Source organism: Enhydra lutris, unplaced genomic scaffold (genome assembly GCF_002288905.1).
Source record: "Enhydra lutris kenyoni isolate GAN:26980312 unplaced genomic scaffold, ASM228890v2 scaffoldscaffold26, whole genome shotgun sequence".
NCBI classification, from domain to species: Eukaryota; Metazoa; Chordata; class Mammalia; order Carnivora; family Mustelidae; genus Enhydra; species Enhydra lutris.
The window spans coordinates 934,259-956,518 of NW_019154110.1; the positions used below are offsets into that span (position 1 = coordinate 934,259).

Sequence of the window (22,260 nt, forward strand, 5' to 3'; positions counted from 1 at the left end):
AAATTCACAAAACTGTATTATCAATGGTAAATTTGCTAAGAGCCTAGATCTTAATGTCTCCACCTTTAGAGGAAACAATAATTACACACAATAGAGGTGTTAGCTGATGATGGCAATCATTGCATTATAAATATATGAAAATAAGTATGTTGTGTACCTTAAACTTACACAATGTTATAGGTCAATTATATCTCAATTTAAAAAATGTAATGTTCCGGGGGCGCCTGGGTGGCTCAGTGGATTAAGCTGCTCCCTTAGCCTCAGGTCATGATCTCAGGGTCCTGGGATCGAGCCCCACATCTGCCTCAGCATCCCTGCTGAACAGAGAGCCTGCTTCCCCCTCTCTCTCTGCGTGCCTCTCTGCCTACTTGTGATCTCTGTCTGTCAAATAAATAAATAAAATCTTTAAAAAAAAAAATAGGGGCACCTGGGTGGCTCAGTGGGTTAAGCCTCTGCCTTTGGCTAGGGTCATGATCTCAGGGTCTTGGGATCGAGCCCCATGTCAGGCTCCCTGCTTGGCGGGGAGCCTGCTTCCCCCTCTCTCTCTGCCTGCCTCTCTGCCTACTTGTGATCTTTGTCTGTCAAATAAATAAAATCTTTTTAAAAAATAAATAAAAATAAAATAAAAAATAAAAAATGTAATGTTCCATTCAGCTTCATAGTTTTATCCTGAGGTTCAAGAGCAAGGTGTGGAATTACGGGATCTGCTTGATAAAGTGTCTGCTATTGGCCTCCACAAGTTTGTAGGCAACCATTTCCTTCTCTCACCAGTGTTGTGCTCTAGCCAGAGCTCTTTGGGTTTTAAGAAAAAGAAACCTGATGGAAATAGATAGATCAAGTAAAATGAAGGTTAGTATAAAGTTAAAGAAATCAGAGAAAAGCAAAAACGAACTAGAAGCCTCATGGAGGGCTGGAGCTCATCATTCTGGAACCAACCACCCTCTCAATCTCTGTGTTCTGGTTTACCTGCTTAGCTTTTCTCTAACTCCCTCCCCACTGTCATCCTCTGGGTCTTCTTTCTCCCTGACTCTAGTTTGCGCACGCTCACAAACTTGCTACCCCATCCTTGATTCTTCATGGCGTTTCCGTTCATTTGGCTTCTTTGGACTGACTACTTCCCTCTATGTTATTTCCTGAGAGAGGAACATGTGAGGTCAAACTCACCTTTTCCAACTTGATCATGAAAACCACAAATAGTTAACCTGATGGTGAATTGGCTCCCTTTAGATAAGGTCTCTATCTCTTGACAAATCAACTTTGGTTCTTCCCATTTCCTGGTTCTGTCAGGTGGCTTGCTGATCAAAGACTGATTATGGGGGAAGGCTATCTGTAAACAGGAGGTGAGTGGGACAGGCATCCAAAAATATGCTTAGTAAAATGTGAATATTATCAGGGCCCCCAGGTGGCTCAGCTGGTTGGGCAACCAACTCTTGAGTTCAGCTGGGGTCCTGATCTCATGGTGAAGGAATGGAGCCTGGTGTAGGGCTCTGCACTCAGCAGGGAATGGGCTTGAAGTTCTTTCCCTCTGTCTCTGGGCACCACCCCCCTGTTTGTGCCTGCACGTGCATTCTCTCTCTCTCTGGTGAATAAATAAATCTTTTTTTAAAAAGTGAATATTATCAAAAAAATCTATCATGCTAATTTAATACATGAAAAATGGTATTCCATTTTAATTTGCATTCTTTATTAGGGAAGCTGAACATTTCCCCCTTTATTTGTAATCTCTTTTCCGTTTATTTGTCTATGTTCTTGGTGCATTTTTCTACTGCTGTTTCTACCTTTTCTTTGTTTAAAAAAATTTTTTTTTAAGATTTATTTATCTTAAACCAAGAGAGCATGTGTGTGGGCAAACAAGGGAAAGGGCAGAGGGAGAAGGAGACAGAAAGAATCTCAAGCAGACACCCCGATGGGTGTAGAGATTCCTGGGGCGGGGCTCGATCTCAGGACACTGAGATCATGACCTGAGCTGAAATCAAGAGCGGGATGTTTAACCAAATGAGCCACCCAGGCACCCCTCTACCTTTTCCTTGTCTATTAGTAAAAGGCTGTTAACCATTTGTCTATTGCATCTATTACAAATATTTCCCCCAGTTCGTCATTTATGTCTTAACTTTGTATGTGGTAGGAGTTGGCATAAAGAAGTTTTATGTTTTGGGTTTTGGTTTTATCTTTTGTTTTTTTGTAAAGAGCTCTTATCTTTTCCTTCATCCTTTCTACCCTTAGGGTCTTATTTAGAAAGTCTTCCTGGTGCGCCTGGATGGTGCAGTGAGTTGACCATCTGACTCTTTGCTTGGTCTCAGGTCGTGACCTCAAGGTTGGGAGATGGAGGGGTGCCTGGGTGGCTCAGTGGGTTAAGCCTCTGCCTTCGGCTCAGGTCATGATCCCAGGGTCCTGGGATCGAGCCCTGCATCGGGCTCTCTGCTCAGCAGGGAACCTGCTTCCTTTCCTCTCTCTGCCTGCCTCTCTGCCTACTTGTGATCTCTGTCTGTCAAATAAATAAATAAAATCTTAAAAAAAAAAAAAAAGGTTGGGAGATGGAGCCCTAAGACAGGGTTCACACTTAGCTTGGAGCCTGATTAAAACTGACTCCCTTTCCCTCTGTTCCTTTCCCCGCACTCTTTCTCTCTCTCCCTCTCTCTCTAGAATAAATAAATAAGTCTTGAAAAAATAAGTCTTCCTGCTCCCTAAGATAATAATAGTACTCATTTATTTTCTTTCTGGAACGTTTATGGTTTCATTTTGTACATTACTCTGCATGTAGTAGAAATAATAATAGCTAACATTTATGAGGCACATTTTGTGTGATAAAAACCATTTTTTAAATTTAATTTTATTTATTTATTTATTTATTTTTAGAGAGAGGGAGACAGAGCATGTGCAAACAAGGTGGGGTGGACAGAGGAAAAGGGAGAGAGAGAGAGACTCGCTGTTGAGCACAGAGCCTGACATGGGGCTCAACCCCATGACCCTGAGATCATGACCTGAGCCAAAATTAAGAGCTGGATGCTGAACTGACCCCAGGTGCCCCTCTTATTTTATTTTATTTTATTTTTTTAGAAAGAATATTTTTTACCACCTGCAACCTATTTTTTAAAGATTTTATTTATTTATTTGACAGACAGAGATCACAAGTAGGCAGAGAGGGAGGGGGAAGCGGGCTCCCCACTGAGCAGAGAGCCCGATGAGGGCCTCCATCCCAGGACCCCGGGATCATGACCTGAGCCGAAGGCAGAGGCTTTAACCCACTGAGCTACCCAGGCACTCCCCCCAACTACCTATTTTTTTTAAAGATTTTATTTATTTATTTGAGAGAGAGAGAGAGTGTGTGTGAGCATGAGCAGGGGACAGGGCCAGAGGGAGAGGGAGAAGCAGTTTCCCCACTGAGCAAGGAGCCCAATGCAGGATTCAATCCCAGGACTCTGGGAACACGACCTGAGCTTAAGGCAGATGCTCAACTAACTGAGCCACCCAGGCACCCCACCCATTACCTTTTTCAGTCCTCACAATCACATGGTCATTTTTATTACCTTGTTTTTAAATATGGGAGGAACGAAGCTTAGGGAGGTTAAGTATCTTGTCTGCAATTACACAGCTAAACAGTGGCAAAACTGACATTTTTTTTTAAAGATTTATTTATTTATTTGACAGATAGAGATCACAAGTAGGCAGAGAGAGAGAGAGAGGAGGAGGAGGAAGCAGGCTCCCTGTCAAGCAGAGAGCCCAATGTGGGGCTCTATCCCAGGACCCTGGGATCATGACCCAAGCCGAAGGCAGTGGCTTAACCCACTGAGCCACCCAGGCACCCCCAAAACTGACATTTAGAAATCATAAGTCCAGTTCTTAATTATTGCTGTATGCATTTTCTAACTTCCCCCCAAAATCCTTAGTCAATTTCTCTAATATATTTTGTTGTAAAATTCAGCATTTCCCTCACTGATGGGAAGTAGTTCTTGCTCAGTTCTTGGGGCCATTTCTTCCCTTTATTTTTTGTTCTATTGATTCTTCCTTCTATCCCTGTGCCAGTAACCTACTGTTCAAGTGACTGATGCATTGTTCATACCTTCTCCTATCTGGTAGGCCAAGTCATCGCTAGATGCTCTTCTTTTTCAAAGTTTTCTGATCTTTTCTTCACTATTAATCCTTCCAGAAAAATTTTAGAATTATGTGGTTAAGTCCCCAAGAAATTCCACTGAGATTTTTGCTGACAATATTGGGGGCTAGAGATGCCTGGCATGCTGAAAGTAGAGTTCATCAGATTCCTCAATTCCTGTGTAAGGGCTTCTGCATGTTTTAGCCCTCCCTTCTTCTTGATCTACATTCTCCTTCCCCTCCCACACAGACACCCACAGTCACGTGCTTGAAATGCACCCTTGGATGTGTATGTGTTCTTGTAAAATAATACTGCTGTTCTGTGCAGAAGTTTTAAATTTACATGATAGTAATTGTCTAAGGATCTTTTTGTTTTATTTTGTTGCTCGAGACTGTGTTTAGGACCTCTTGGGGCTGCTCACAGGTCCACTGTGGAGAAGCACAGGACGCACCCAAGTATTTCACTGGTGACAGACACCTGGGATGTCCCCAGCTCCTCATTTTCACAATAGAGCTGCAGCAAATCTCCTTGCACGTGGTTTCTTATGCACCTGAGAACTCTCTGGAGTATAGAGCCAGCCCGGACTGGGGCTGCTGGCTGATGAGTCTGCATCCTTGACTCCCTCATTTCTGCCAGATTTCCTTCCAGAACATCCATACCAGTTTGTACTCCCAGAATGACGTAAGAGGATGTTCATTTCTCTGATTCTGCCCATCATTTACCGCTTTCTAACTCTCTAATTTTTGCCCCTGAAAAGCACAAAATAACATCTCATTGTTTTCATTTGCATTTTATTGATTACTGGGGAGTTTGAACATCTCTTCTTATTCTTGGGAATCATTTGCATTTCCCCAGCTGTAAGTTAACCTATTTACAGCCTTTGTCCAAGTTTGTAGTGGGTTTCCTGTCTTCTTTTGTGTTCTTTCATCTGTCACATATAGATATTCAATTCCTTGGAGGAGTAGGTGATAGGGAATCATACTTTATTTTCCTCCAAAAAGTGAGACAGTTTTCCTGACATCTACTGAATAATTCATCCTTTCCATATTGACCTGTGGTGTCATCTTCGTCCTATATCAAATTTCTATAGATGTATGGACCTATTTCTGAGCTCTCTACTCTATTCCTTTGGTTGATCTTTCTATTCCTGTAGCATCACCATTCTGGTTTTATGACTATGGCTTCATATTATATCATAAAATCTGGTTGAGCCAGTCCCCTCTTGTTGCTCTTTGTTTCCAAAATTAATTTAGGTATTCTAGCAAGAGTAAGTTTGTTCAATTTCTCAAAAAATTCTAATGGCATTTTCTGTGGTTAGAATTGCATTTAGTTGGGGCGCCTGGGTGGCTCAGTGGGTTAAAGCCTCTGCCTTCAACTCAGGTCATGATCTCAGAGTCCTGGGATCGAGCCCCACATCGGGCTCTCTGCTCAGCGGGGAGCTTGCTTCCCCCTCTCTCTCTGCCTGCCTCTCTGCCTACTTGTGATCTCTCTCTCTCTCTGTCAAATAAATAAAATCTTTAAAAAAAAAAAGAATTGCATTTAGTTTACAGTTAAATTTTGGGGAAATTGACTTTTTAAAGTAGTAAAAGTCCATAAAATTTGAAGTAAAATAAAAAGATGAGGTTTCTAATACAGTTCAGCTGCCCTTCACTCTATTCTTCCCTGACCCCGAGTCCCACTCCACAGAAGCCACCTCGCTTGTACCCTTAGCTCTTTCTTCTGGTATGTCTCCCTATATCTCTAAACAAAATCTTTACATTGTCATTTTTATGTGTTCTTTTTTTTTAGATATTATCTACTGACCCCCCCTTACTGCAGAAATAACATTTTACTCTCTTTTATAGCTGACATAGACATACAGAAACACACTCACATACACATCTTCCATCTTCCCAATATAGTATTATTACCATTTTTTAAAAAAGGGCACTCAGGCAGCAACAGGGTGGTGTAGTTATTTAAGCATCCAACTTTTAGTTTCAGCTCAGGTCATGACCTCAGGGTTGTGAACTGAGTCCTGTGTCCAGCTCCACGCTCTGCACAGAGTCTGCTTGAGATTCTCTCCCTCCTCCTCTGCCCCTCCCCCCACCATGTATATGTGCTTTCTCATAAATAAATAAAGAAATAAAGATGGGACGCCTGGGTGGCTCAGTTGGTTAAGCAGCTGCCTTCGGCTCGGGTCATGATCCCAGCGTCCTGGGATCGAGTCCCACATCGGGCTCCTTGCTCATCAGGGAGCCTGCTTCTCCCTCTGCCTCTGCCTGCCATTCTGTCTGCCTGTGCTTGCTCTCTCTCCCTCTCTCTCTCTCTGACAAATAAATAAATAAAATCTTTTAAAAAAAAATAAAAAAATAAAAAATAAAGAAATAAAGAAAATCTTTTAACAAAATTGACACTTCATGCTTTTCTTGTTATAACCATGCAAGATTATTCACAGCTGAACCATATAGTAGGCTATGTCCTTTCTTTGACAATTTTCTACTTTCCCTGGCATTAAAAATGACATTGCATTGGGGCACCTGGATGGTTCAGATGATTAAACATCTGCCTTCGGCTCAGGTCATGATCCTGGGATCCTGGGATCGAGCCCTGCATTGGGCTCCCTGCTCCATGGGAAGCCTGCTTCTCCCTTTCCCACTCCCCCAGCTTGTGTTCCCTCTTTCGCTGTGTCTCTCTTTGTCAAGTAAATAAAATATTTTAAAAAAATGACATTGGGTTGTTTTTCTATGTACCCATCTCATACTCCAAGTCTGCAGAATACCTCTAAGACTGCTCTCAATCTCGTCAAACACAGCTGTCTTCGTAACTCTGCCTCTGAAGCTTTCTATCCTCCTGCTCCAGCATAAGCCCATTACTCCTAAGACCTGCGGAAGCACTAGTATCCCAGACTTCCTCACGTGTCCACCCTTGGTCCCTAATGTAGGCTGGAGCTCCTGTTTCATTGACCTCTAATGTCTTCATTGTGGTGGAAATTGTACTGCTGGGGCTTACTGAGAAATGTATTTGCAAGGGAGATAAATTTTTGGAGACCATACGTGTTCAAATATGTATTCACTAACCTTTCAAATTTGTTATAGTTTGACTAGATTTTTAGGTTGGAAATAAGTTTTTCCTCTGAATTTGGAGGCATTTCTCCATTGTCTACTAGCTGCCAGTATATATTTATAAGTTTTTATTTTGTGCTTATATAGATTTTATTTAATTATTTATTTAAAGTATAATTGGTATGGAACAGGTTTCAGGTGAACACCATAATGATTTGATGTTTGTATATTTTTTTTTAAAGATTTTATTTATTCATTCGACAGAGAGAGATCACAAGTAGGCAGAGAGGCAGACAGAGAGAGAGAGAGGAGGAAGCAGGCTCCCCACCAAGGAGAGAGCCCGATGCGGGGCTCGATCCCAGGACCCTGGGATCATGACCTGAGCCGAAGGCAGAGGCTTTAACCCTCTGAGCCACCCAGGCACCCCTTGATGTTTGTATATTAACTACCAATATTTATGATGAGAAATCCAGTGTCATTCTGATTCTTGATTCTTTCTATGTGACCTGTTTTTTTTTAAAGATTTTATTTATTTATTTGACAGAGATCACAAGTAGACAGAGAGACAGGCAGAGAGAGGGAGGGGGAAGCAGGCTCCCCACTGAGCAGAGAGCCCGATCCCAGGACCCTGGGATCATGACCTGAGCTGAAGGCAGAGGCTTTAACCCACTGAGCCACCCAGGCACCCCTTTAGTTCTCTCTTTCTTATTCTACATCTTAGGAGATTTCTTCAACCTTATCAACCTTATCTTCCTTATCTTCCAACTTTCTCTCTTTTTATTCTTTTATATCAAATGAGTACTTCTTCCTTGCTGAACTTTTTTTTAAATCGACCTGTGTTATTTCATAAATATGACACCTCTCAGAGTGCTCTGGGAATTTTTATTTATTTATTTTTTTGTTTTGTTTTGTTTTGTAGTTGTATGTGTTTTTATTTTTGTAACACAAACAGGGAGAGAAGAGGCAAAGGGGCAGGGCCCAGCAATGTCCCCAGAACAGCTTCTGTGGCATACGTTCATATGTGTTTGTTTTCAAAAGGCAATCCTGAGGTCCCTATTTCAGGGAACTCCCAAGGCTGTCAATCTCAGTGCAAAGAGCTTAAAATAAAAACCTCCGGTAAACCTCCGGTCTGCTCACCACACAAGGATCCAACTCAAAATGCAAAACAAGCCTGCCTGGAAAGTGCCCGCCCTTAAAACAAGAGCGAGGGCTTTAAAGACACATTAAACACGGAATCTTCCAGGAATCAAGTCAGCTGCGGCTTCAGAAAAACCAAACACACCAAACATATCCAACTGCAGAACTGCTGGCTTAAAAAAAAAGGTGGGGGATACTCTAGTAAAAAGGATCACAGAATGACAGGCGGAGAGGGGGGCTCTTCCCCAACACCTGCTTCTTTTTGTTCTGAACACACTTGTGAACCAGAGAGTAGAAACACAGCCTTGGCGAGCAGTGTGGCAGCTCAGTCTCTCGAGAACGGAGGGCGGCTCACTGTTTGCCCACCTGCCTGCCTGGCTTCTTTTCCCGCTGACCTCTGCCTGGGATCCCACTGCGGCCCCGGCCACCAAACACACCTCGCCCAGCGCCCCCCATGCCTCGGCCCTTCTGCTGCTTCTGCTGCTGCAGGCCACCGCGGCCGCGGCCCTTGGCCACCACCTCCTCCTTGACCATGTCAATGATCTCGTCGGGGATGCGCAGGTACTTGATGGTGCTGCCGCGGATATAGCACTCTGGCATCCGCCAAAACTTGTCCCCGTCCCTGGATGTGCAGATCACCTCTCGAAGGTTAATGTTCATCCAGTTATCACAGCTCACCAGGTGCCCGTTGTATGTCTCCCCATTTTTTAGTTCCACCAACATGGGATGATTCTGAGCCGTCTTCAGCAGCGACAAGGGAAGCATGTTGTCGGCGGGGAGCGGGCTCACGGACCACTTCCCTGCTCTGGGAATATTAATCACAGTTGGGTTTTTTTTTTAATATTCTCTTGTCTGCATTGTCTAAATTTCACCTGAGCACCATCAAATGTCTGTTCCTCATCCGTCCATTTATTTTTAAGAGCAAGGTACAGAAAAGGTAATTGGAAACTCTGCATGGTGAGGCTCATTATCTGTAGTCTCACTGTCAGTGAGTGACTCTGTCATTTAGTTGAATGACCCACACACACTAGTATCTGTACACCTTTTCATGAATGTGGTCAGTTTCTCCACAGAGAATCCTCTGATTCCAGACTGGAGATTAGTAAGAAGCAATAATCATCCTGGTGGTCAGTGTTCCTGAATCCAAGAGAGGGAAGGAGGTGGGTCTTGAGTGACCGGACCTCTGTGCTCTCTTCCTCCTTTTGGTCAAGTAACAAAATATAGCTATGCCTGGTTTGCCTGGTCCAGAGCCTCTTCATTCTTTCCAGGTAATGAACCTCCCATCTCCTACTTGGAGAAATTACCTGCTTTTTCAGGCTTGGAGAGAGAACTACTTCTTACACAAACTTTCAGCTAATGCTCCTGTGTTTTGCACATTAGTTTCACTCCCACCCTGAGGGGTACTCAATCTTCTTTCTACTGTAGCTTTCTATAGTCATTCTTCAAAGTGAGTGTACTGTGTCTTCCTTCTTGGGGCCTTATTTCTCCAGAGGACTTAGTAGAAAAGAAACAGCTGAAACCAAAATCAGTAATCATTAATCCATCTGCTTTCCATCTTTCAAAATGGGGTTGACATCATTTATATGTTTTTCCTCCTATTGTTCCCTTTGATCTGTGGGCTTATCATATTTGTAGTCTTTGACTCTGACTCTAACGGGGTAACAGGAGAGACCAAACACACATTTAGATACAGTTGGCATGATTAATCAAATAGTTGTGACTGAGTTTTTTACTCTATTTTTTAAAATGTGGTAAAATATACATAAAACTTATCATTTTTACCATTTTTAACTGTAATTCAGTGGCATTAAGTATATTTACAATGTTGTTCAACCATCACCACTATTCATTTCCAGAACTTTTATCATTCCAAACAGAAACTTTGTACCCATTAAACAACAACTTTCCATGTCCACTTCCACCTCCTGATCCCCATAACCTCTATTCTATCTTCTGTTTCTGTGAAATTGCCTATTCTAGGCAGTTAATATAAGTGGAATCATACAATATTTGTCTTTTTTGTTTCTGACTTATTTCACTTTGCATACTGTTTTCAGGGTTCATTCATGTTGTAGCATGTGTCAGAATTTCACTCTTTTTCAAGGCTAAATATTAGCCCATTCTATGTGTACAACACATTTTGTTTAACTCTACATCTCTCTATTATTACCGAGTTCCATATGTTGATCTTCTATCTGGCCCTATTGCTAAATTCTATTTATCTCTAGAAACTTGCTAAATCTGTGGGGTTTACCTGTAGATACTTATACCATCAATAAATAATGATAATTTTGTCTCTTCCCTTCTGTATTAATTTCCTATTGCTGCTGTAACAAAGTACTACAGATTAAGTGTTCAGAGCAATACAAACTTATTACCTTATTACAACTGCTCAGAAATCCATGGGGTGCCTGCATGGCTGAGTCGTTAGGCATTTGCCTTTGGCTCAGGGTCCTGGGATCGAGCCCCCATTGGGCTCCCTGTTCAGCGGGAAGCCTGCTTCTCCCTCTCCCACTCCTCCTTCTTGTGTTCCCTCTCTTATTGTCTCCCTCTGTCAAATAAATAAATAAATAATCTTTTTAAAAAAAGGGGTGCCTGGGTGGCTCAGTGGGTTAAGCCTCTGGCTTTGGCTCAGGTCATGATCTCGGGGTCCTGGGATCGAGTCCTACATTGGGCTCTCTGCTCAGCAGGGATCCTGCTTCCCCCTCTCTCTCTACCTGCCTCTCTGCCTACTTGTGATCTCTCTTTGTGTCAAATAAATAAGTAAAAATACTTTTTTTAAATCTTTAAAAAAAAAAAAATCCAAAATTATTCTCACTGGGCTAAAATCAAAGTGCTGGCAAACCTACATTCTTTTCTAGGGTCTCTAAGAGAGAACCCATTTCCTTGCCTTTTAAGCTTTCTAGTGGCTGCCTGCATTCCTCGGCTGGTGGTCGCTTTCATCTCCAAAATCAACAAGCCTTTCTCACATACCATCACTCTGACCCCCCCCCCTTTCTTTGACTTGTAAGTACTCTTGTAATTACAAAATAATCCAGGATAGTTTCATCTCAAAATCCTCAGGTAATCACGTCTGCGAAGTCCCCTTTGGCATGAAAGGTAACCGTCAGGAATTCTGGGGATTAGTGCATGGACATCTTTTGGGGCTATAATTCTGTCTACCACATCTTCAAATCCTTAACTACTTCTTCTTCTTCTTCTTCTTCTTCTTCTTCTTCAGAGAGAGGGGGTGGGGAGGAGCAGAGGGAGGAGAGAAGGATTCTTAAGCAGACTTCATGCACACCCTGGAACCTGATGGGGGCCTTGATCTCATGACCCTGAGATCATGACCTGAGCCAAAAATCAAGAGTTGGACACCCAGGGCACCTGGGTGACTGACTGAGTCAGGCGGGGAGCCTGCTTTTCCCTCTCTCTCTCTGCCTGCTGCTCTGCCTACTTGTGTTCTCTATTTCTCTGTCAAATAAATAAATAAATAAATAAATAAAATCAATCTTAAAAAAAAAGAGTTGGATGCCCAACTGACTGAGCCACCCAGGTGCCCCCTACACTTCTAATTTTTAAATTTGCCCTGTTTTGTTGGTGATGACATAAATGTTGAACAACAATAGCATTAGTAGTTATCCTTGTTTTATTCCTGATCTTAAAGGGAATGTTACCTAAAGTTTCTCTGTTAAATATTATGTTTATACATAATAGATGTTTGATGGATAATCAAATTTACAGAAGTTCTGTTCTATATTCTCTGGGAATTCTTCTGATAAATAGGTACTGAAGTTTATCAAATTATTTTCTGCATTATTTAGATAATCCCATGTTTTATTTTCTTTAGTTTGTTAATGAATTACCTTGCTAGATTTTCTGATGTCAAATCATCTTTACTTACATTCCTATTTGATCATGATGTATTATTACTTTATATATAATTGGATTCAATTAGTTAATATTTTATCTAAGAGTTTCACATCTATGTTCGTAAGTGACATAAATAAGGGTTTTTTGTTTGTTTTTGCTTCTGTTTTATTGTCATCATCTGGGCTTAGTGTGGACACCTGGCTGGCTCAGTCAGTGGAACATGCAACTCTTGATCTCAGGGTCATGAGTTTGAGCCCCACATTGAGTGTAGAGTTTACTTAAAAAAACAAACAAACAAAAAACCCATACCCACATAGTGATATTTAACTCTGAAAGGAGGTAAGAAGCTTTCAGTCTGTTTTCTAATTTCTGGAACAACCTGTTTCTAGGATTTTATCCTATTTTTTTTTTTTAAGATTTTATTTATTTATTTGACAGAGAGAGACACAGCGAGAGAGGGAACACAAGCAGGGGAAGTGGGAGAGGGAGAATCAGGCTTCCCGCCAAGCAGGGAGCCCGATGCAAGACTCCATCCCAGGACCCTAGGATCATGACCTGAGCCAAAGGCAGAGGCTCAATGACTGTATATTTTGATGTATATTGGTTTTTTTATTCCAGATCCAAAGATCTTTTTCATTTTAGATCATTTCATTCTAGATCCAAAGATCTATCCACTTGCATTGCATTGAAGTATTTCATAAATATGCCTTATAATTTCCCTTTGACCCAAGAGGTATTTAGTAGCATAAATTTTAGTTTTCAGACATGAGCACCTTTTATGGTATCTTTTTGCTGATTTTCATTTTATTGCATTCTAGCCAGAAAGCCTAGTATATGTAATATCGAAGTTTTCTTAGAGACATGATACACGATTAATGTATTCAATGTTCCTAATGTGCTTAAAAACAATACATACTGGGTGGCTCGGTTGGTTGAGACTCCAACTCTCGATTTTTAGCTCAGATCATGATCTTGTGGGTGTGAGACTGAACCCGAAGCCGGGCTCTGCATGCAGCAGAATCTCCTTGAGATTCTCTCTCTCTCCCCCCCTCTGCCCCTCCCCACTACTCTTGAAATAAATAAATAAATAAATAAATAAAAATATTTTAAAACAACAATGTATACTTTTGGGGGGTTATTTTGGGAAGAGGCTGTGCATTAATGCACACATTACCACACTTATTTATTCATTTAACCCATGTAGTAGTTTAAGTTGATTAATTATGTTATTCAAATCATTTGTATCTTTGCTTATTCTTGTCTTTTGAGTTAAAAGTTTCTAAGTGGTGATGTATTTATTTGTGATTGTAGTTCTGCCAGTTATTACTTTATAGAATTTGAGACTATATAATTAGGCATGTGTATGTTAGTAGTTATTGTACCTTCTGGATCTGTTATCCCTTCCTGTTCTTCTTTGCCTCTTATGATCATTTTTTCCCTCGAATTCTGTTTTGTCTATTCTAACGTTAAAATTGTTACCATGGCTTCCCTTTGGTTCATATTTCCATGGTTAACTTTTCCTAATCCTCTATTTTTTTTTTTTAAAGATTTTATTTATTTATTTGACAGACAGAGATCACAAGTAGGCAGAGAGGCAGGCAGAGAGAGAGAGGAAGGGAAGCAGGCTTCCTGCTGAGCAGAGAGCCCGACGCGGGACTCGACCCCAGGACCCCGGCATCACGACCCGAGCTGAAGGCAGCGGCTTAACCCACTGAGCCACCCAGGTGCCCCCTTAATCCTCTATTTTTAATTTTACTCTATCATTTTTGTTTTTTCAAAAAAAAAGTCCTTTGTAGATAACATTTGCTTGATTTGTTTTTCAATACAGCTAGAGTCTCTTTTGATAGATAAGTCCAATACATTTATATTTATTGTAATTATTCCTGCCTCTTAATTTGTGTTTTCTTCTTATCATATTTCTTTCTTTCTTCTTTTTTCATGTCTTATGTTGGATAGATTAAATTCTCTATTATTGATTTGAAAGATACATCTCTTTTTATTTTCCTTGTGTTACTCTTAAACAGCACAGTGCTGGCAAATATTTTCCAGTTGGTTCTCTGGGGGAGAAAAAGGCCTTTCTTGTAGTATTTTCCAATATGCATGGTGTAAATACTCCTATCAAGGCCAATTTTAGGCTTCCAACGTGACATCACTGAACATGGAGTTGGGACGACAGGTGCAACAACACACCATTACATATTTAATCTATAATTAACAGTGTAATAATTATTACATTATATACCACAAGCTGGACAAGCCAGTTCCAGCACACCAGTGCCCCAAATTGGAAAAATCCAAGCTTACACTTATTTCCCATTTTGACAGTTTTATTGAGGTGTAAATGGCATTCATAAGATGCACATATGTAAAGTATACAGTTTTTGTAAGTTTTGACGTATGTGTCTGAAAATATGACCACCATCAAGCCTATCAAACTTTGAGCTGGAAAGAAAATCAGAATGTCTACTACTCTTTGATTCAGAATTTTCATCTCTAAGAATTTTTCCTACTGAAAACATCCATTTGCTTACAAGAAGAAATTGAAGAGTCTGGACAGCAAAACCAAGATGTAGCCATTAAGGGTAAAGTAGGAAGAGAAACTGTATGAAGGAACCATCCTTATAAAATCACTTGCAGGGCGCCTGGGTGGCTCAGTTGGTTGGGCAACTGACTTCGGCTCAGGTCATGATCCCGGACTTCCAGGATTGAGTCCCACATCAGGCTCCCAGCTCTTTGGGGAGTCTGCTTCTCCCTCTGACCTTCTCCTCTCTCATGCTCTCTCTCACTAAATAAATAAATAAATAAATAAATAAAATCACTTGCATGTCAGTTATCTGTCGCTGCATTGTAAACCACCCCTAAACTTACCGGCTTGTTCATGATTCTGCGGGTCAGTATTTTGGGCTAGTGACATCTGGGCAGTTCTTCTGCTGGTCTTATCTGGACTCATTCCTCTGTCTGTAATCATCTGGGGTCTTATATGGGGCTGGATGGTCTAAGGTGGCCTCATTCACGTGCCTGGCAGTTGGCCAGTTATATACAGGCAGGCTGCCCACTGGGCATCCTCAGTTCCCCTGCATAGGGTCTCTCTATTGAACTAGCCCAGGTTTGTTCATATGTCAGTCTCAGGAGTACAGCCACAGCCAAAAAGGGGCCAGTCCTTTTGTGCAAGCACCTTTCAAGCCTCTGCTTGCATCCCATTTGTGAAAGTCCCACTGGCCGAGCCCAGCTTCAAGGAATGAGGGATTATTCCCCACCCCTTGATGGGAAGTGCAAAGAATGGGAAAAATTATCACAGCCATCTTTTCAAACAAAATGACCACTCCCATGACCTATTTGATATATTTTTATTTAGTAAATATCATATGCCACGAGCTAGACCCTAGGTAGCGAGGAAACAGCACACTTTCTGTCCTCACAGAAGTTTGAACACATAGACAGCTAAGCCAGCGGCACAGTGTAGTGCACCTCAATGTTTAGAGGATACTGTGGAAGCAGGTGGGAGGGCACGTGATTTACACTGTGTGAGGAACAGAGGAAGAGCTGCCTGGCGGAAGTGACCTCTGAGGAGTCTGGAGACCCTCTCTATTTTGCCTTCTCAATGGGTAGGAAGGGAGGGAGAGGAAGAAGGGAATGCTGGGAAATGAAGTCATAGATCTAACCACTTGCATCAGCCTTCAATCTCCAATCAGCTTCCTTTCACACATTAAATATGGAATCACAAAATCAAGATGGAAGCCTCAAGTCAAGCAGAACAAAAGTAATATGCCAAGACCATTTTTTCCAGAGGCTCCCCAGTCTCTCAAAATCTCATCAGATTACATTCCTCATAAAAGATCCTTTGTTGAAGTGACTTTCCTAGATGGAGATTGTGGACACACTGCCTACTTGCTTTATGTTTAGACACAGTCTTTTTCACTCGTTCTCAGCAATGCCACCTGTCACATGTTTCTGGAAGAAGGCTATGATCTGCATCACAAGACAAAATGCCCTAAAAGACACCAGAGGAATGGCGTTGAAAATGTAACAGTGATAACATGGTCAGTTCTCAGTGAATGATTCAAATTTATAAAAAATGTTTAGAAGAGGGACGCCTGGGTGGCTCAGTGGTTTACAGCCTCTGCCATCAGCTCAGGTCATGATCCCAGGATCCTGGGATCAAGCTCTCCATCGGGCTCTCTGCTCAGCAGGGAGCCTGCTTCCCCCTCCCTCTCTGCCTGCCTCTCTGCTTATTTGTGATCTCTGTCTGTCAAATAAATAAATAAAATCTTTATTTAAAAAAATGTTTAGAAGAAAAGACATACACCTCATAGTAATCTGTGTTTATCTCTGGTCTAGTCATTGAAATTTAATTGGAGAAGGAACTCTCATTTCCTATATTTACTTCCATATTGTTTGAATGTTTTAAAATCAGCAGATAGTACTGCTAATACCATAAGTTTAAAAACTTTGAAAAAAGAGCTAAAGGTCTGAAACATTTCTGTCTGATTCTACTATTATTACCAATAATAAAAACTCTCAGTGAATACTTGGTATGTGCTAAGCATTTTATAAGCATTTAACGTATAACTCTATGAGTTAGGTACAATCATTTTTCTTGTTTTATAGATTAGGAAACTGAGACTCAGCCAGGTTATAGAACTCACCCAAGATGACACAGCTAAGAATTGTCACAGTGAGAGTTTGACTCCAGGCTTTTTGGCTTGAGAGGTTTATGTATAATCGTTACGTTATGCCAAAATACCACTATCAGAAGGGAAAAGGAAAAATATTCCTGGAAACCTGAGAGTAAGATCCAAAGCAGCAAGTATAATGTCACAAAAGCTTTATATTTTACCCTTGAACTTGGTAAGATACTCTCTGTCTCATAATACACGTACAGTTGTTTGAAAATGGAAGCAAGCAAAGTATTTTCCATTGAGTCAAATGAATGCTCCAGAAGGATGCCCATTTCTGTCCTGGGGCTTTGTGTGTCCTGGCCACGTCACTATGCATGTTGAGACAACTGTTTCTCAAACAAAATCAGTTCTTCATGTTCTACCATTCTCCAGTAAATCAACTAGGTCACAATGTTTTCTTAAGTTCCTGAAAGAGACCAAACATCAGTTAGCTTCAGTTTGTCCACTGGTTCCAGTTCAGAAGATAAATTCTTCCTATCAAATAAAGCATCCCAAATGATCTGTCTGGTGACAGCTGACAGATCAGCAGGCCTGCTGGCCCAGGGCGTGACATTCCTCAGGCTGGCCCCAGCTGTCTCTGACATGGTCATCTCCACACAGCCCACAGCCCACTTTCTAGGAATTCATACACAATGACTGCTCAATGATGCAGTTCAAGCCAACACACAGTTGTTCAATGATTACTAAGTGCAAAAGTTCATCCACAAAAGAAATCGGAAATAGCGGTAATGGTTGCACAACACTGTGGACATAAGTAAGCCACTGAACTGCACACTTAGAAATAGTTAAAATGAGGGGCACCTGGGTGACTCAGCTGTTTAAGCGACTGCCTTCTGCTCAGGTCATGATCCCAGAGTCCCAGGATCGAGTCCCGGGATTGAGTCCCGCATCAGGCTTCCAACTCCACGGGGAGTCTGCTTCTCCTCTGACCTCTCCCCTCTCACTCTCTCTCTCTCAAATAAATAAATAAAATCTTTTTAAAAAGTAGTTAAAATGGCAAATTTTATTTTCTATATTTTACTACAGCAATAAAATATTAAAAATAATATTCACAGAGAAACAATACTAGGTCCTGGTCTCAAGGATATTCTGGGATTGGGGGATGGTAATGATGTTCCTGGTGGATGAAACCATTAGCCATGAGGAGAATAAGTCTTAGTCAGCTCATGCTGCTATCACAAAATACCATAGGCTGGGAACATTAACAGACAGTTACTTCTCACAGTTCTGGAGCTGAGAAGTCCAAGATCAGGGTGCCTGCAGATTCAGCATCTGGTGAGAGCTCACTTCCTGGTTCACAGACGGCCATTTTTACACTATAACCTCATTGTGGAAGGAGCAAGGGATATTTCTTTTTTTTTTTTTATAAGGGATCTCTCTGGAATCTTTTATAAGAGCACTAATCTCATTCATTAGGGCTAATAACCCTCAAGACCTAATCACTTCTTATGGCCCCACCTCTTAATACCCTATTGCCTTGGGGGTTAGTATTCAATAGATTTTCAGTCAATAGACTTTCAAAAGGACACAAACATTCAGACCATAGCAGAGGCCTTGGTGCCATTTGGGGAGACCTAAAAGTTACAGTACCTCCTGGATAGAGTTAACAAAAACAAATGACACTTACTGAGTACCCACTATGTTCTAGACATTGTCACCTAATCCTTAGGACTGCTCTAGAAGGGAGGTTTTGGTGTTATCCATTTGTTTAGAGGAGGAAGCCAAGGTTTAAAGAGGTTAATGTCTTGTTCAAGGTCACATTGCTGGGAAGAAGCAGAGTGAGGACTTGAACCAGGCTCTGGCCCTGAAAGCTGGTGCTGTTAGCCATCACCCAAGCCTGTGTCGAGAGTAGGCTGCAAAGTGGAAAACTCTAGGTCCCCTACGCCTCCTGCATACCAGTCCCAGGCTAGCTCAGCATCCCTCAGTGCAGCCTTGACACCTCAGACGACCTCCGTCTAATTCAACCCACAGTCTTTCATTATAACTAAATCACTCCTAGAAAAACTAGGAGAGGAGAGGGGAAATAAAATCAGTGCTCATACCTAGCAGGATGGCTATTTTTTTTTTTAAATTGTATTTATTTAGGGCGCCTGGGTGGCTCAGTGGGTTAAGCCGCTGCCTTCGGCTCAGGTCATGATCTCAGGGTCCTGGGATCGAGTCCCGCATCGGGCTCTCTGCTCAGTGGGGAGCCTGCTTCCTCCTCTCTCTCTCTTTCTCTGCCTGCCTCTCCATCTACTTGTGATCTCTCTCTGTCAAATAAATAAATAAAATCTTTAAAAAAAAAAAAAGATTGTATTTATTTATTTGACAGAGAAATAGAGAGCACAAGTAAGCAGAACAGCAGGCAGAGGGAGAGAGAGAGAAGCAGACTCTCCTCTGAGCAGGGAGCCCAAAGCGGTTCTCCATCCCAGGACCCTGGAATCATGACCTGAGCCGAAGGCCGGTACTTAACCAACTAAGCCACCCAGACACCCCAGGTTGGCTATTTTTACTTTTATTTATTTATTTATTTATTTATTTGACAGACAGAGATCACAAGCAGGCAGAGAGGCAGGCAGAGAGAGAGGGAGAAGCAGGCTTCCCGCCCAGCAGAGAGCCAGATGCAGGGCTTGTTCCCAGGACCCTGAGATCATGACCTGAGCCGAAGGCAGAGGCTTTAACCCACTGAGCCACCCAGGAACCCCAGGATGGCTATTTTTAAAACAAAACAAAGCAAACCCCCCAAACAGAAACAGGTGTTGGCAAGGATGTGGAGAAATTGGGACATATGTGCATTGCCGGTGGGGACGTAAAAGGATGTTCCCGCTCTGAAAAACAATATGGCATTTCTTCAAAAATTAAACACAGATTTACTATATGACCCAGCAATTCCACTTCCAGGTAAATACTCAAAAGAAGTGAAAGCAGGACTGGAACAGATACACCCGCGTTTATAGCAGCATTATTCACAAGAGTATTCACAAGTAACTCAAGTATCTATTGATTGATGAAACAAGGGGCGCCTGGGTGGCTTAGTCAGTTAAGCGTCCGCCTTCGGCTCAGGTCATGATCCTGGGGTCCTGGGGTCGAGCCCCACATCGGGCTCCCTAATCGGCTGAGAGTCTGCTTGTCCTTCCTCTCTTCCCTGCTCATGCTCTCTGTCTGTCTCTCTCAAATAAATACAATCTTTAAAAAAAAAAATGAAGCAAAACATGGTATTGATATATAATAGGATATAATAGGATGTATCTTGAAAAGGAAGGAAATTCCAACACACACTGCACCATGAACGAACTCCGAAGAGATTCTGCCAAGTGAAATACGCCAGCTACAAGAGGACAAATACAGTATGACTCCACGTAGATGAGGTTCCTGGAGTAGTTAAATTCACAGAAACAGAAAGTGAAATGCTGTTGGCCAGGCGTTGGGGGAAGGGACGAATGGGGAGTTATTGTTTAATGGATACGGAGTTTCAGTTGGGGAAGATGAAAAGTTCTGGAGGTGGAAGGTGATGATGGTCACATAACAGTGTGGATGTAATTAGTGCCACAGAACTGTACACTTAAAAATGATTAAAGTCATACATTTCATGTTATTTACATTCTGTGACAAACAAAAAATTAGTGTTTTCCAGTGGGACTCCCAGGGTGGGCTTCTAGGGGTGGACAAAGTGGAGAGAAGCAGGAAGAAGAGAACTGCTCAGGCACCTCGTCCTGTCTTCCTTGGGCGGTCTGCCTCCAATGAGGCTGGGTGGAGAGAAGGACCGAGTTCACCTAGAGAGGAGTTTGTGAATTTGTTCTGGTCTCTGGACTCTAGCAGGGGCGGGGACAGGGGGCGTTGGGTGGGGTGCAGAGCAAACACTAGACCCTTTCTGTATCCCTGGGCCTCTCCCACCTCCAGCTGCACTTGGTGCTCTGCTGGGCCCCAGTGAGCTGTGCAGGGTCAGGATAATTAACTGACAGAACTATACCCTGGGCTCCTTCTCTCCTCTCCGTTCCTGGAGCTGTCCTCTGGCCTTTGGGTTCCTCCCAAGGATGACTGTCCCGCTGCTATGGAAACCCTAGCATTTCAATTTAGAAACATCCTCGGCAATGTGGCCGCCTAAGCAAGACGATTTTGTCAGGACCCAAGGGATGTGTGCCGGGAGGTCCTTTCCCGCCCTTTTAGTCATTGAGCCTGGCCCATCCTGGGCCACCATCCCTGACAAAAATGTGGCCCAACCAGGACTAGAGCAGGAAGCAGGGATCCACTTGACATCCCCAGGAGAAGAAAAAGCCAAGGTAGTACCAGACCTGTTTTCTGGTCATTGAAGGGGATTTTGAAAAATTCCATTAATGATTTTACCTTTTTAACATAAGGGCAGAGAGCTAAAAAGCTAAAAAGCAAAATAGGAGAAAAAGACTTAAAGGGGAAACAGAGATCCTCTGCTCTCCCACTCCCACCTCAAGTCCAGTTCCTCAGACCCAACCACTCGTTATTGGTGGTTTCTTCTGGACTTACATACTTCTAGCAACATGCTTATATGGATGGCATTTCTGAAAATTTCACTTGCAGGATGGGCTTCCTGTTAAAGACACTTTGTGTCCTCCTGACAATGAGGGTAAATATGCATGAGGGCAGACTCAAGTACATTTCTCTTTTGTTTTCTCTGGACTTAATGCTCTCTTTTTGTCACGTGCTCAGCTTTGTTTGAATCTGTGAGTCTTCTAAGACCCTCCAAGAACTCTGTAAACCCCTCTCAGGCCAATTTTCCACATAAACTTGTCGGATAAGCCCTCAATTTCATCCACCGTACCCCACTCCCCATGAGTCCCTCTTATAGCCCTTCCCCACCTTGCAAAACTCCTTTCCTGACACTTTCCTTTGCTGACCTCAAATTCTGCAGAGAATTGTGTTATCACAATTTTATATGATTTCCGAAGGCCTACTTGCTTATTGTAGAAAAATGTAAAAGGCACAAGAAAGAAAATAAAGGTGATACATAATTCTTCTACCCAAACATGACTGTTAACACTTTGATATCTAACTTTCCAATCTTTTTTGTGCATATCAATATATATCAAAGAGAGGAAAATACAATTCAGAAAACAAAGCCGGGACAGCCACGCTTCTGCCCTTGGGAGAGTAGCATGACTCCCATTTGAGTGGCGAATCTTTTATGGGGGAAAACAGCTTGTTGGTCCCCATGAATGGCTGAATATCAAACGTCACCCTGCCCTCTAGCCAGTCCCTGCAGCTGCTGGTTTAAAAGACAAGGACGGAAAATGTGCCTGAGAAAAACAGAGCAGGGATGCCTGGGTAGCTCAGTCTGTTAAACGTCAGACTCCTGATTTGGGCTCAGGTCATGTTCTCAGGGTCATGGACTCAAGCCCCATGTAAGCTCCCCACTTAGCAGGGAGTCTGCGAGAGATACTCTTTCTCTCTCCCTCCCACTTTGTCCCTCTCTGTCTCCCTCTGCCCCTCCCCCTGCTCAAGATCT

General features: G+C 42.3%; 1 pseudogene across 1 annotated transcript; it reads right to left on the reverse strand.

Annotated features, from left to right (window-relative positions):
* Positions 1–8,478: 8,478 nt before the first annotated feature.
* On the reverse strand, positions 8,479–9,065 carry LOC111151712 (annotated as a pseudogene). Its single transcript, XR_002640870.1, has one exon. The product of XR_002640870.1 is annotated as a U6 snRNA-associated Sm-like protein LSm4 pseudogene (transcript).
* Positions 9,066–22,260: the final 13,195 nt, after the last annotated feature.